We start from the raw sequence: 11,281 nt of genomic DNA on the forward strand, positions 1-11,281 counted from the left end.
ATACCCTGAGAAAACCATAATTCAAAAAGAGGCATGTACCACAATGTTCATTGCAGCTCTATTTACAATAGCCAGGACATGGAACCAACCTAAATGTCCATCAACAGATGAATGCATAAAGATGTGGCACATATATAGAATGGAATATTACTCAGCCATAAAAAGAAATGAAATTGAGTTATTTGTAGTGAGGTGGATGGACCAAGAGTCTGTCATATAGAGTGAAATAAGTCAGAAAGAGAAAACCAAATACCGTATTCTAATACATGTATATGGAATCTAAAAAAAAAAATGGTACTGATGAACCTAGTTGCAGGGTAGGAATAAAAATGTAGACATAGAGAATGGACTTGAGGACTCGGGGTTGGGGAGGAAGGTGGGGCAAAGTGAGAGAAGCATCGACATATATACACTACCGCATGTAAAATAGATAGATAGCTTGTGGGAAGCAGCCACATAGCACAGGGAGATCAGCTCAATGCTTTGTGATGACCTAGAGGGGTGGGACAGGGAGGGTGGGAGCTCTGGGGAGCTCCCAGAGCTCCCAGAAGGTTCTGGGAGCTCCCAGAACCTTCCCCACAAGAGGGAGGGGATATGGGGACAGATGTATGCATATGGCTGATGCACTTTGGTGTACAACAGAAACTAACACAGTATTGTGAAGCAATTATACTCCAATAAAGATCTATTAAAAAAAAAGTGAATCCAATTGTTGGATTTGTGGACAACTGCCCTCATCCAGCACTGCTGGGTTAACTGGCAAATATCAGTTAATTGACTATAAGGTTCTGACTCGTTGGCTTTAATAAGTTTCATTTTAAAAGACACCAGTAGTACTCTAGAAACCACAGATATCACTAATTGGAACACACATGAATGGCCATCAACGAAAACTTAAATGACTCTAGGAGTAGGAATTTGTTTTCTCTTAATGCTACCAAGGCCCAAACATGGGAAAGAACTAGACCAGAATTGAAGAATGTCACCTTTATTTTTTAGGGGGTACCGTTCCTCGATTATGGGACAGATTTATATGGTTAACACAGGATTATGAACATCTAGGTACCAAAGCCCCTTTATGTGGGGAATAGCTTAACCATACAAAGATGAACTTACCTAATAATACCCAACATCTATGATGGGCACCACATGATTCTTGTACCGTGACTATCACTTTAAAAAGCTAGTGATTGGTATTGGAACTGATTGGAATAAACTGTCCAATATTTATTGGGTAGCCCCAAATGGAACCCAATGGCTTTGTGGAACTACCTAAACCCTGGCCTTGGCTCCCTCCCAAGTGGACATTGTACTTTAGAATTTCCTTGGACTCAAGGGCGTATTTGCATAACCCTCAACATGGCCCCTGCAAACTACTCCTTATTAAAAGCAAGATGGGCTAGGTCAGTCTTTCACTGGTATGATCATGTGGCAGCTATTTTTGTTCCCTCACTGAGACTTGAAGATGTCATTACTGATATAGAAGCTTTAACCAAATTTACCCAACAAGCCCTAAATGACAGCCAACAAGATATCAATCTTTTAAATTCTGAAGTGTCTTTCATAGGAAAGGCAATCTTACAAAACTGGATGACTCTTGACATTACTATAGCCTCTCAAGGCAGTACCTGTGCTATAATACAAACTGAATGTTGTATTTTATATCAGATAAATCATCTAATGTCACCCACTTAATAAGTTACATGAAAAAAGCAAATGCTATGAATAACCCAATACCAGTCTTGGAGTAATACTAAAAAGAATAATGATAGCTTGCTGTCTGGAGATAATTGATCACTCCTATGCGATTCCTCCTAATGAAGGTCACTGAATTTCTCCTGTTTTGATCACTGCCTAAGACTCACTTCCCAGATGGCCCCTTGTTGCTCAAAGGCGGCCATAAACTCTCTAAAAGCACACCTCTCACACAACTACCTCTTTCCCTCCTCTGTGGGACATGACTCTGGGAATGAGTCTTCCCAGTGAGAAGGAATAGATGCTAATGTCAAATAACCAAATGTTTGAATACTGATGCTTTCCAAAAGGAAGATCTTCATCAAAAGGGGGAAAATATGAAAGGAAAAAAAATGGGGTGGGTACTGCTAAGAGAGTTCTCTAAAATGGAGCCAGGAGGGACTTCGCTGGTGGTCCGGTGGCTAAGATTCCATGCTCCCAATGCAGGGGGCCCAGGTTTGATCCCTGGTCAGGGAATTAGATCCCACGTGCCACAACTAAAGATCCCGCATGCCACAACGAAGATCCCACACGTGGCAACAAAGATTTGCATGTGGCAAGGAAGATCCCACGTGCCACAACAAAGACCAGGTGCAGCCAGATAAATAAATAAATAAATATTTTAAAAATTAAAATTAAAAATGGAGCCAGGAAACCATTCAGAAAGCAAGACTTATGCACATTTCAGCTCAGATGGAATATTAATGCAGGCATCCAGAACATCTGACCAATATTCCAGAAACTCAAGATACTTATCGTACCCTTACCCTAAAATAACGCATGACAGCCCATCCCTAAGGACAAATTTCCTTCACGCATCACAGTCAATCATAATTTCTGCCAGGCAACTTTAAAAACGTAGTGGTTTTTCACTTCATAAGCACCTGACGCTTTCTCTTCCTTGCAACACTCTTTTGGTTTTACCCAAATCTGTGCCTCCTGAATTGCAATTCCTAAAACCCCAAATAAAGCTCTTTGTTTTATGAAGCCTTGATATTGATTATTGTTCAACAACATCGGCCTCTCTCTTCCTCTCACTCTGGCCCTGCACGTTGCCATGTTAGTCCACAACTCCCACCTGCTTCCACTGAAAGGGCAGCCTGCCTCCTCTAGCTGCCACCAAGTGTACAATTTTCCAAGGCGCCAGAGTTTTTGTGGTTGTCCCTGGTCTGTGACTGTATTCTGTTGCCAAATCTCTTCCCTGCCTCTGTGTCTTAATCTCTTCACCAACCCCATATGGTGTCACTTCACTCAACATTTCTTCAAAGACTTGATATTGTCACCAAATACAATACAAATACAAGTCACCAAGGTCACTGCAGTGGGTGCTACTAGTGATGTTTGTGAAATTTTAGCTTGAAAATGAAACCCTCCAGTGATGGAGAAATAAGAAATGCTTAAATGTAAGTGTAAGGAAAATTGGGCACCATATATTTTTTTTGAATTGGGCCTCATGTAGAAGAGATTGCTCATCACTAATCCATGCCAGCTTTACTGCCTTCTCAGGGCTTCACGGAAGGGGCACACAGGTCTCTTAGTACTCGAGACTGTGAGATCCTCGAAGCTAGAGGCTGTGTCATATTTATTCCTGGCATGGCCTCACAGCTGACATTCAGTGAGGCCGTTCCTTTACTTAGGAGAGAAGTTGCCCATGTTCTCTGGGCCAACTTCTCCCTCACACCCTTCCCTTTCTGCATAAGTCATAGACTCAGGTCTCCCCCCTGCAAAATCAAACCAAACAAGTGTCCCCATAATCCATTACGCTCCTCATCCCACTTTCTCTCACTTGCCCCTGACATCAGCCTTAGCTACTGTTTTCTCCCTGTCGTTCTAGGAAAAAAGAGAGCGACCAGGTCCACTTGTCCTATTCCCCAACATTCTGACATCTGCTTTCCGTTTTCATTACTCACGGACACTGTCCTCGCTGCATTCATCAGTAGCCTCTTCGTCGACAAACCAGCAAGGCCCCGATTAGTCTCTTCACAGGCGTTGCTGTTGATTATTTCCCCTTGACATGCTGCCACCCTGGCCTCCCCAACGACACACTGTCCTGGCTCTGCAAGGACCTTCTCAGGCCACCTCTCCCCTTCCCCGCGTCGGAGCCTCCCTGTAGTCCCCCAAACACAGGTGTTGCTAAGGGTTCTAATCCTGGTCTACTCCGCCTCCCTCCCATCTAGAGCCTTGCTCCTCAACGTGTTCCACCTGGACCAGCAGCATTGGTTTCATTGAGAGTGCATTAGAAACGCAGATTCTTAGGTCCTACCCTGGACTTCCTGCATCAGAATCTGTATTTTTTGGGCAGAAGACCTAAATACACATTTCTCCAAAGAAGACATACAGATGGCCAAAAGGCACATGAAAAGATTCTCAACATCACTAATTATTAGAGAAATGCAAATCAAAACTGCAATGAGGTACCACCTTACACCAGTCAGAATGGCCATCATTAAAAAGTCTGCAGATAACAAATGCTGGAAAGGGTGTGGAGAAAAGGGAACCCTCCTACACTGTTGGTGGGAATGTAAATTGGTTCAGCCACTATGGAAAACAGTATGAGGTTCCATGAAAAACTAGAAACAGAGTTGCCATATGATCCTGCAAACCCACTCCTGGGCATAGCTGGAGAAAACCATAATTTGAAAAGATCCATGCACCCTCTTCACTGCAGCACTATTTACAATAGCCAAGACATGGAAACAACCTAAATGTCCATCAACAGATGAATGGATAAAGAAAATGCAGTACATATATACAATGGAATATTACCACTCAGCCATAAAAAAGAACAAAATAATGCCATTTGCAGCAACATGGATGGACCTAGAGATTAGCATACTAAGTGAAGTAAGTCAGAAAGAGAAATACAAATACCATATGATATCACTTATATGTGGAATCTAAAATATGACAAAAATGAACTTAACTATGAAACAGAAACAGACTCACAGACATAGAGAACAGACTTGTGGTTGCCAAGGGGGGATGGATTGGGAGTTTGGGATTAGCAGATGCAAACTATTATATATAATGGATAAACAAGGTCCTACTGTATAGCATAGGGAACTATATTCAATATCCTGTGATAAATCATAAGGAAAAAGTATACGAAAAAGAATGTATGTATATGTACAACTGATTCACTTTGCTATACAGTAGAAATTAACGCAACATTGTAAATCAACTATACTTCAATAAAATAAATTTTAAAAAAAGAATGCATTTTAATTCAGATTCCCAAGTGACTCATCTGCACACTAAAGTTTAAGAGGTGCTGGTCTATAGCAGCACTAAGCAATAGAAATATAATGTGTACCACATGTGTAAACTGAAATTTCTAGCAGCCACATTTTAAAAAGTGAAAAGAAACAAGTGAAATTCATTGTCATCACATCATTCATTTAACTCAATATATCCAGTGTTATAATTTCAACGTGTAACCAATATAAAAATTACTGAAATGTTTTACACTCTTCTGTAGTAAATTTTTGAAATTCAGTGTGTATTTTACCCTTGCAGCATATCTCACTTCACACCAGCCACATTTCAAGTGTTTAATAGCTACATGGCTAGTGGCTACAGTATTGGACAATGCAGCTCTAGAGTTTAGCATGCAGGTGAGAACTTAAGAAATTTTCTTAAAGTGAAAAAAATCACTGTATGAACCTCAATTCAGCATGTATTAGATTTGTGATCTTGAGCAAATTACCCCTCTCTGGCTTCCTTTCCTCATCACATGAACAGGGAACGATATTAACTATTTCTCAGGGTCGCAGTGAAGATTAAAGTATGTAAAAGTTCTCACTTGCTAAAGGTGACTATTAGTACTCTCCTCTATTTTCTGAGGTTTATCTAATTATATGCAAAATTTGTCTGTTTAAAAAGCAACACATTAAGTACCACAAAAAAAAAAAAAAAAAAAAAAAAAAAAGCAACACATTAATTACCATCATTATTAGTATTTTTTGCATAAAGGTTTCTTATAATTTAATGGTTAAAGACCATCTTAGTGCTTCTCCATGTGGTTTTCAGTAACTGATTAAAAATATAAACAATTTAGGGACTTCCCTGGTGGCACAGTGGTTAAGACTCTGAGCTCCCAATGCAGGGGGCCCGGGTTCGATCCCTGGTCAGGGAATTAGATCCCACATGCATGCTGCAACTAAGAGTTCGCATGCCACAACTAAGGAGCTGGCGAGCCACAACTAAGACCTGGCACAACCCAATAAATAAATAAATAAAATATTTTAAAATATATATATAAACAATTTAAATCCTTGCTTCCACAGTTAGATGATGGCATACACGCTGTGGAGGTTCATATCCGAGCTGTGTCACTTACCAGCTGTGCCTCTGTTTCCTCATCTAAAAGAGGGCTAAAAATACTCTCTATCCTTTGGGGTTTGTTGTAAAGATTAAAGGAATAAATACACAGAAATTCCTCGCACCAGTCCCTGACCCACAGAAGGCATTACACAAGTTATAATGTTAATAAAGGACCTATTCACGGTAACAATTATGAAGAGTTTGGGGATATTGGAAATGCCTAAAATGTTAAATGAAAGCAGCAGAACACAAAATGGTTTTTATAGTATGATCACAACTATATTAAAATCAAAGTAGCTTAGAATTATGGCTAGGAGTAAGACACCAAACATTAAGTTTGATTGTGTTTGGGAGACAGAACTTTGAGTGATTTTTTTCTTTCTGCTTTTCTAAATATGTATTAATTTTGTAATTAGGAGGAGCAAATTAACTTTATTTCTTAAATTGATTACTGGTTGAGAGTAGGGGGCTCTGGAATAATACTCCCTGGGGTTCCCTTGAGGGCATTATGGTAAGTGAAATAAGTCAGTCAAAGAAAGACAAGTACTGTATGATCTCACTTACATGTGGAATCTAAAAAGAAGTCAAACTCAAAGAAACAGAGAATAGAATGCTGATTTACAGGTGCTGTATGGGTAGTGATAATGGGGAGATGTTGGCCAAAGGGTACAAACTTCCAGTTATAACATGAACAAGTTCTGGGGAACAGCATGGTGACTACAGAATTAATAATGTTGTATTATATATTTGAAAGTTGCTGAGAGTAGATTTTTAAATGTTCTCATCACAGACACATAAAATTTGTGATTATGTGAGGTGATGGATATGTTAATTAACTTTTTTGTGGTAATCAGTTCACATACATTATGTGTATCAAATCATCATACTGTATACTTAAACTTGCACAATGTTATATGCCAATGATATCTCAGTAAATCCGGAAAACAAGAAATGAGGAAGAAAAGATTTACTTCACAGACTTCAGAGAAGCAAATTTTAATTTTATTTAAATTTTTTAAAGTATTAAAACAAAACCCAAGATTCTCTGGGTTCCAATTCTGGCTATGCTTTTCCTAGCTGGTGACCTTGGATAACTTGCTTAACTCCTCTGTGCCTTGATTTCCTCATCTATGAAGTGGGAATAATAATTATACTTAACTCATAAGAGTGGTTGTGAGAATTAAATTATACAATACCTGTAAAGGGCTTAGGAAAATGCCTGGCACATAATCACAACGGTTTGTGATAATGAAGATGATGAAGATGAAGATGAGGGAGGAGGGGTGGGGAGGAAGAGAAAGAGAAGGTTTATGTTAGTGATGTGTGCCTCCCCTGGGTTTGAATCCTGATTAGCTGTTGGAGTTTGGGCATGTTTCTTAAATTCTCTGTCTTAGCTTTCTCATCTGTAAATGGAATAATAACACAGGCAATATCCACGGATTTCACGAAATTGATACAGGGAATAAGTAAGATCATTCATGTACAGGGCCTGGGTCACAGTAAGCTCATTAATATTAAGTAGTTCTAAAAAGTTAAACTGGAAAACAAGGTCTACTTCACAGGTTACCGTTAAGATAAAATGAGCACTTTGAAAACTAAAGTACCATAGAAATCAAGCACTAGTTAAAATGTCAATTCATTTCCACTAGATGGCAGTAGGCATCACCAAATACAGCTGAACTCAACTAAACAAAGAGCTGAGGGAGAACACGAATACAGGACTAATGGGAATTACTTGGCAGGCCAATGGTTAGGATGCTTTCACTGCCGTGGGCCCAGGTTTGATCCCTGGTCCGGGAACTAAGATCCCATAAGCCGTGGGGCAAAAACAAAAACAAAAAAAACAGAACTGTTTTCATGCAGTTACATACCAGGCCTAGTCCCACTTCTGTAATTATACTGAAATGGGGCTGGAGGGATATATTATTTCAAATGAGTGAATTACATGCTTGGGCTTAGTTAGGAATCTTTTGTTTGATGCAGATGGTCAAAAATGATTATTTTTATTAGAAAGCCTATTCTAGATCCACATTCATCTTCCTCAGTTTCCCTCTTCAGCTCTGGACATTCTCACATACACCTATGCTCTGGTCTAGCCCCTTGTTACTTAAAGTGTGGTTCATGGCATCAGCTTCACCTGGGAACTTGTAGAAATACAGAATCTTGGGCCTTATCCCAGACTTATTGAACCTAAGTGATTCACACGCATATCAAAGTCTGAGAAGCACAGTTTTAGCCACATTCAACCTCTTGGAATTCTCTAAAGGAGTCATGAAGCTTTTGCACATGCTGGTCTTCCCAAATTGGAAACACTCCCTTCCCCATATGCTAGGCAAACTGGTCTCTTATTTACTCCTCTTATTTAACTCATTAGTGAGGGAACCAGCAGGATGGTAAACCCAGTTCAAGGAGAAGAGAGGAGACTGGTAAATATACAGTCTATGGAAAAAAGAATGTTGGAATAAGAATGAAAATTAAATGGAACACTGCTTTTTGTCGACAGATCAATAAAACAGTAACCTTTGGCATAATCTTTTCTACCTGACAAAGTCATTTATAACATCTTCTACAAATTAAGATCTAACTTTATAGACTCTAGACCCTATCAGTAGTAAATAATAAGTCATATAAGATCATAGATCCTAGAATCTCATGATACCCTTGCAGGCTTCTTAGACAATGCTCTAGTATGACTCTGCAAAAGCACATAGTAATATTTTGCTTTATTTCCACATTTTGGATAATTTTTCTTAAAAATTTAAATTTGATGACAGAGGCAATAGAAGTACACATCTCAGGTTGCCAAAGCTGACTTAATATAGTAGAACTCTACTTATGTTAGTTTCAGAGGATGAAGTGAGTATCTCCATCACAGAGCTGAATAGAAAGGAAAACAAGATTGAATTAGCCTTGTCTTTTACATCTTCCTGATCTTTCTGGGCCTATTTACTCTAACTATAAAATGGGGATAGCATTTATTTCATTTGGCAATTGATCTCCAATATTCTGGTCTCCAAAATCAAATTTTTATATTTTTAAAAATTATTGAAGATCCTGAAGAGTGTTTCCTGTTGTGTCTATCAATATTTAATACTATCAGAAATTAAAACTAAGAAATTTAGAAAATATTAAGTCATTTAAAATAATAATAAACAATTCATTACTTGTTAACAAAAATAACAAAATTTTTGTGAAAAGTAATTGTATATTCCAAAACCCCGCAAAGGTTTGGATTTAATTCAGAGGAGCCAGTTAAAGTTTTCCACAGTGACTCTGGTGCTTCTGTAACTTCTGTTTAGATGAGATTTGATAACATGCTGGTCCAAGATGGGCTTAGGAGCGACAACATAACATTTTTTGGTATTTATACGGCCTGATTTACTACACTGATTAAATTTTTAAAAAAATTCTCTCATCCATAGTTCTTGTATAATCAATTAGGAGTAGGTTATACATTGATTGTGACTATATTTGAAGAGTCTTTTGTTGTTGTTTTAACTGGGTTTTTTATCACAGTAATATCACCAGAATGTAAGCTCCTAGAGGGCAGAGATTTTTATTCTGATGTATGTTTTATTCACTGGTAAATCTGATTCTTAGGACTGCATATATAAACATTTTGTAAATATTTGTGGAATGGATGAATGCATGAAATGAAAGTGACGTTTCTAGGATCGTTTATCCTTCTGGATAGTAGGGATGATTTCATTCAAAAGTAATTACTTATCTTAAAAAATTCTTTTTCTGTAATTTGCAAATTGTGATCATGCAGAGTGCCCACTTTAAAAAAAAGTTGCAGGGGCTTCCCTGGTGGTGCGGTGGTTAAGAATCTGCCTGCCAATGCAGGGGACACGGGTTCAATCCCTGGTCCGGGAAGAACCCACATGCCGCAGAGCAACTAAGCCCCTGCACCACAACTACTGAGCCTGCGCTCCAGAGCCTGCAGGCCACAACTACTGAGCCCACGCACCACAACTACTGAAGCCTGTGCACCTAGAGCCTGTGCTCAGCAACAAGAGAAGCCACTGCAGTGAGAAGCCTGCTCCTACAACGAGGAGTAGCCCCCGCTCGCCACAACTAGAGAAAGCTTGCATGCAGAAATGAAGACCCAACACAGCCAAAAATAAAATAAATTTATTTTTTTTTAAAGTGGGGGGACTCTAAAAGTACCTTTGTAGTAAAAGTCATAAATATTTGAGAATTCTTTCCAAAGATGTACAATTTAACTTTACTGATGATTAGTTTTTTTGTTGTTTTTTGTTGTTTTTTTCTTTTTTGGCTGCTTTGGGTCTTTGTTGCTGCACGCAGGCTTTCTCTAGCTACAGCGATCAGGGGCTACTCCTCGTCGCGGTGCACGGTCTTCTCATTGCGGTGGCGTCTCTTGCTGTGGAGCACGGGCTCTAGGCGCACAGGCTTCAGTAGTTGTGGCACGTGGGCTCAGTAGCTGTGGCACGTGGGCTCAGTAGCTGTGGCACACAGGCTTAGTTGCTCTGCAGCATGTGGGATCTTTCGGGAACAGAGCTCAAACCTGTGTCCCCTGCATGGGCAGGCAGATTCTTAACCACTGCGCCACCAGGGAAGTCCCTGATGATTCGTTTTAAAAAAATTCTGGGAACCATGTATGTAATAAGCTAGCAAAAATGTTTTTGATAAATTCTCAGTTTTGACCACTATATTTCTCTGTTTTCCAGCTAACCAGAAGCATATATAGCTAACCAGAAACTAACTCAAAAACATCAGAACACATAATGTCACAATACTCTGTGTAAAGCAGGGGAAAAAGTTAAGGTACTTTAGCATTATTTATTTCTAAGTCATAGTCATTTTGTTTGTGGTGATTGTGTTCTGTAAAATAATCAGGATACACTTTGACAAAAGATTGTTTTCATATGCATTTATGCATCTGTTTAGTTGAAAGTCTTAGAAAAGTCTAAATATTAAGTCACATTAAACATTATATCATATTACTTTATGCTTAACAAACTGCCCTTCCTTATGGAAAATAATAAAATTACATATCCTCAACACAGAGTTAAAGCCACCACAATTTGCTAGTTCAACGTTAATTTAACTAATGATGATGTTCCTTTACTATTCAGATTCCACAGACAATTTTTATTTGTTTGTTTGTTTTTGCGGTACGCACGCGGGCCTCTCACTGTTGTGGCCTCTCCCGTTGTGGAGCACAGGCTCTGGACGCGCAGGCTCAGCGGCCATGGCTCAC

General features: G+C 39.1%; 1 protein-coding gene across 1 annotated transcript in view; it reads right to left on the reverse strand.

The window, feature by feature from the left end:
- The window catches only part of LOC114486568 (DNA-directed RNA polymerase II subunit RPB2-like), a 104,279-nt gene that overhangs the window by 22,663 nt on the left and 70,335 nt on the right, over positions 1–11,281 (reverse strand). The window lies entirely within an intron of this gene.

The sequence above is a fragment of the Physeter macrocephalus genome, chromosome 7, assembly GCF_002837175.3.
Source record: "Physeter macrocephalus isolate SW-GA chromosome 7, ASM283717v5, whole genome shotgun sequence".
In the NCBI taxonomy this organism is placed as follows: Eukaryota; Metazoa; Chordata; class Mammalia; order Artiodactyla; family Physeteridae; genus Physeter; species Physeter macrocephalus.